This window comes from Asparagus officinalis, chromosome 3 (genome assembly GCF_001876935.1).
Source record: "Asparagus officinalis chromosome 3, Aspof.V1, whole genome shotgun sequence".
Lineage (NCBI taxonomy): Eukaryota > Viridiplantae > Streptophyta > Magnoliopsida > Asparagales > Asparagaceae > Asparagus > Asparagus officinalis.
This window is the reverse complement of record NC_033796.1, coordinates 55,740,044-55,745,635: the sequence shown is the minus strand read 5'-3', so window position 1 is coordinate 55,745,635 and position 5,592 is coordinate 55,740,044.

The window sequence follows — 5,592 nt, the reverse complement described above, 5'->3', positions numbered from 1 at the left end:
TGACATGAGGGTGGTTTCTTGCAAAAAAATTTGAAGAGGGGGTTTTTTACAAAAAATTCCATCAGCCCTGGCCGGAACAGTAACTCCGGCCAAATTCAAGGCCTATATGGCGCCAGAGTTGAAAATTTATACCAATCTGACAAAACTAAAAGAAAATATACCAACATGTCACCAAGGCTCTACAAAATATACCAATCTGGCCATTTTACCCATCCTATTGTGGAAAATTTGTGAGAAATCTAGAGAGCTCTGTTTGAGGGTTTTTGGTGAGATTCGTAACCCTATTTGTATTCTCTTGATTTTTAATAGTAAGAACTCCCCCTCCTTACCCCGTGAACATAGGCAATTTGTTGAACCACGTAAAATTTGTTTGTCTTGCTGTGGTATTGTGTTTGGCTTATTGGTTGTGATTTATCTTGTTCTTGTTCGTGTGGTTTCGAGCTTCCACCACACACAACAAGTGGTATCAGAGCTTTCAGGTTTGGCTTGAGACTTGTTCGAAGGATTCGGTGAAGGATTCCTATTTGAAGAGTTAGATTGACAATATGGGGGAAGCAAGTACATCAGGTTCGTCTCTTACGAAGGCGATACAGAGTCTGAGCATCAATAATACCAAGATTGATGTTCTGAAGTTTGATTGTAAGATAATTTCGGTTTATGGAGGTGTCAGGTGATGGATGCATTGGATGCACAGAATTTGGAGGAGACTCTTGAGTTACAAGAGAAACCCGCTGACATGGAGGATAAACTTTGAAAGAAGATGAATAGTAGGGCTTGTGGGGTTATTCGGTCATGCTTGACGTCGGATCTTATTTATAACATGATGAACGAGACGTCGACGAAGAGAATGTGAGAAACGCTCAATGAGAAGTATCTTACGAAGAGCATTGAGAATCGGCTTTACTTGAAGAAGAGGTTTTACCAGTTCAAGATGAAAAGGAGAGTTTTCATTAGGGAGCATGTAAATAATTTCACGAATCAACTTTCAGATATGGCCAATGTGGACATTATGGTTGAGGATGAAGACAATGTGATGCTACTTTTGTGTTCATTGTCCTAGGATGATTATGATACGTTCGTTCTCACTATGATCAACGAAATAACTACTGTTAGCTATAAGGAGATGACCTCATCTTTGATAAATTATGAGTTGAGGAAGAGTATTGGTGAACCCTCCAAAAAAGCATCGGGAGATGCATTAGCAGTTTGAGACCGTAGTCCAAATCGATGTTAAGTCAACCATTCAAAATCGAAGAACAGATGTGCCTTTAAGAGTGTTGGTAGAAATCAATATCGGTATTGTAAAGAAGAAGGACATTGGAAGATTGACTGCTCAAAGTGGAAGGATAAAATCGGGAAGAATAAGGGGAAAGATGTACAAGCTTCAGAAGTGAATATTGCAAAAGGTGTTGGTGAACATTTAGATTCAGATTCTTCGGGCTATTCGTGTCCTGTACTACCGTCAATTTTCTATACCGACTCTACGGAGTGGATGTTAGATTCGGAAGCCACATATTATATTTGCCCTCCGTTGACGATCCGCACGTCTTGATTCACTGGAACGATGTCTTCTCCTCACGATTTGACGTTGTGGAGGAACGATGTCTTCTCCTCACGATTTGACGTTGTGGAGAACTTGCGTGGCAAGTTTTAGAACTCTGAACGAGTTGATAACTCTGAACGAGTTTTAACTCTGGAAAAAGAGTTGATTTAAACCGACAATCGGTTAATAGCCAAGGATGAGGAAACTCCTATTGCCGAACGTTGAAGATGATCTTCCTTGAAGGATGATGCTGATCTCCTCCGAAGTTCGCCCAATGATCTCCCCTGTTGCTGCTGTAGGCGTCTAAAAATGCCTATGGGTGTCCGCACACAGCTCGAGACAGAGAGAAGATGATAAACGTCGCTATTAGAGTCGCAGGAGCTCGTTTGACAACGACAAATACATGAAGTGAGTCGACGGATCATACGAAGCAACGGAACTTCGGAATAACAGAAACGAGAGCTGATCGGGAGCCCCACGTCGTTTACAAAAGGCGGAGCACCCCTCGTGTCCCATTTATTCCAAATATGATTCAATTATGGGAGCCTGTAGATCTCCTCGTTGGCTTTCCAACGCATCTTGAATCACCTCATTCCGAGGTCGGATGAGTGAGTTAAGGCTGTTACAGTAACCGCGGGTCGGATGGTTGCTACAGTGCCGGAGGTTGTACGAAAGAGTTATGACGAAAATACCGCAGATATCTCAAACTGACCCGCGCTACAGTAACAGCGGGTCGGGATTTTCCGACCCGCGCTACAGTAACAGCGGGTCGGAATTTTCCGACCCGCGCTACAGTACCGCGGGTCGGATTTTTCCTGCGCGCGCTGTTTCGACCCCGGTTTGGTTTTTGACGGTTTTTCTCGGGATTTGGTCGTTCCTGAGCATCCAAACTGACTTGATATCATCCCTTAGCATGGTTAATCAGTTATTAACTGAAGATAGAGCCAAATCACTTGTTCTCATCCAAATAACCGCTTCTGAAGCTTATAAATACGAGCTCGGGTGCTCATTTCTGAGGGGCGGAGTTATTATCAAGAGGACGAAGTGCTGCCGGATTGAGGAGTCAAAGGAGCACGAATTTCAGCGAGGATTGACAGATCTTGGCGAGTTCTTCAGCATAAAGAAGGAGAGTTCGAGAGATCCGAAGCCCGTTTCCTCCGTTCCTTGAGATCAGGCTTGGTCTTGATCTCGAGAAGAACCCTGATTTCGCTTGGTCGATCTCAGCGCTTCAAATTAAATACTTCCTCGGCAAAGGCGAAGCTCTGCCGAATTTTCCATCAACCGGATCCAGATCTAAGGCGGTCTACGGATAAACCCCGGCACAGGCAAAGATCCCACGCAAGCAGAAGATCGATAAACGATCTCTCTGCGTTTGTTTTGACGAGAGTTGTAAACTTTTGTTTTCATTGTGTGAAAGTCTTATAAAAAGACAATCTTTTTTTTGTTTTCATTGTAACGATTGAAGTTGTAATGAATACCGCAATGAATACATCAATTTTCGACGCAAATAAACTGGCGACCACAGTGGGAGCCAACAGCTTCGCTGCTGGAGCTGTCGTGTCCCAACCTCGGATCTGCATCCCGGTTGAAGAAGTGGTCGAATACGAGTTTGACCAACTGAAGTTCGAGGAATATCTGTCGTTCTCCTCCTCCAGATCCTCCGCCTCTCGCAAGCGAAGGAAGATCAACGCCCCCGTTGTTGCGGTAGCTGAGCCTTACAACGCCCTTCCGGCCTCCAATGAGTCCGGATCTGCAGATCTGAACTCCTCCTCAATCAAGGAGTTGAGTACAGAAGGCGCGCCTAATTTATCGAAGAGAACTCGTCAAAGGCAGCGCCAACGCTGTGCGCGCCAACTCGCTAGAGCCTTGGAGTCAATTGACGGGATCCGTTACGAGGTGGATCTGAAAATTAGGCAACGCCAAGTACCCCAACAGCGGACAGATGTCCTCCCCTCCAAACCAATAGCAACTGAATGGATCCAAATCAAAAGAATCCGTTCAACTCTGGAGGAGCGAATTCAAAAGCGCCGCAAGCTTACGCGCACGCGAATTCTTGTGCAAAAAGCACAAAAGATGCAGAAGAAGGACATAGCTAAGAAACAACCAAGACTGCATCAAACTTGGAGGCCAAAATCCAAAACGGCGGCCGAAAAGATCGAGAATCGCGGGTCACTTGAATCCGACCCGCCGGCGCGCGGGTCACTTCAATCCGACCCGCCAATTTGCAAGTCACTCCAATCCGACCCGCCAATTTGCAGGTCACTCCAATCCGACCCGCCAAAACGCAGGTCGCTCCAATCCGACCCGTCAAAACGCAGGTCACTCCAATCCGACCCGCCAATTTGCAGGTCACTTGGATCCGACCTTCAAAATCACAGGTCACTTGGATCTGACCCTCCACTTTGCAGGTCACTTGGATCCGACCTTTCAAATCGCAGGTCACTTGGATCCGACCTTCCACTTTGCAGGTCGCTTGGATCCGACTTTCCAAATCGTAGGTCACTTGGATCCGACCTTCCACTTTGCAGGTCACTTGGATCCGATCTTTCAAATCGCAGGTCACTTGGATCCGACTCTCCACTTTGCGGGTCACTTGGATCTGACCCTCCACTTCGTGGGTCACTTGGATCCGACCTTTCAAATCGCGGGTCACTTGAATCCGACCCTCCAACCCGTCGGTCACTTAAATCTGACCCGCGCCGCCAGGGTCGAGATAAAAGACGTTCTGCACCGGTTACGTTGATCCCTTCGAGTTCCGCACCTCTGGTGGAGCCCCACGACAACATGGATTTGTCCCGATTCAAGGTGAGGATAGTTGATCGTCTGGGTCCTTTGCATGAGGATCGAGGCAAAGTTTTGATCGAAGGACACTCGGGTCCGATGATTGAACCCCGAACGACTCGTCGAGCTGGGGGTCGCACATGCCCTCACAACAATTTCAAGCCTTCGTATAAAGGGAAAACTCCAGTTTTTACCCGCCTTGGGGGTATGAACAAGTCTCGGAAGAGAAGTACCCGGGAATTGGAGTCTCACTGCCCGTGCGCTAAGATAATCAGGACAGTATTATCAGCATGTAGTTGCCCCAAGACCGCTCCGCAGAGGGTCTCGGTATTTGAGAGGATTTCCAACGGAATGACTAAGTCCAAACCAAAGCGTCTCCGTAAGAAGCGATCGACTGTTCATGATAACGAACTTCCAAAAGTCACAATTAACATGGCTGATAAGGGAAAGTCGATTCGACCTTCTAGTTCTGACCCTCTCGTATCGCATCGTCTGACTCGGCTACGCGTAGGGACCACCAGACGTAGGGACTACCAGAGAATGCGGAGAGGTTTATCATCGGATGATGAAGCATCAGATGCTAACTCGGCAATCGCTTCTGATAATACGGTATGCAGTCCGGGACAATCTCGCGAAGTGTTCATGATCAACACCGAGCAGATCGCCAAAATTCTCGAGGATGCTCTAACCAAGCAGAAAGAGGCATTCAAGTTCGAAATGGAAACGGCTATGCGGCGGATGAGGGAAGAACATGACCAACAAATCCGAGCTTTGTCGAATCAAATTGGTGAATCCAGCCGTCGCAACACTGCTAACCAAGCAAATAGCGATTCAGATGTAGATGAACGTCTCAATCCTGATAACCCTCCCGTTGACCAAAACACTGGGGGTGACTCCACTAAAGATAACAACGCTGGGGGTGGTTCCACCGAAGATGACAATGCCGAGGGTGGCCGTGTTATTCCTCTTTCGAATCGTCCGAGGCCCGACACGAGTGAGGATGAGAAAATGAAAGATCTCGAGAGCAAAATCAACGCTCTAATGTCTGCTCGAGAGGTGAAAAGGACCGGCATTCCATGTCTCTATCCAAGAGAATGGGATTCGATCCCGTATCCGGCGAAGTTCAACCTGATTAACTTCACGCCGTTTGACGGGAAGGGTTCGCCCACACAACATCTGATCTACTTCAAGTCCCACTTGGGCATGATCTCCGGTAATGAAGCCTTGATGGTTTGGTCATTCGTTGGTACCCTTCGCGGGCCGGCCTT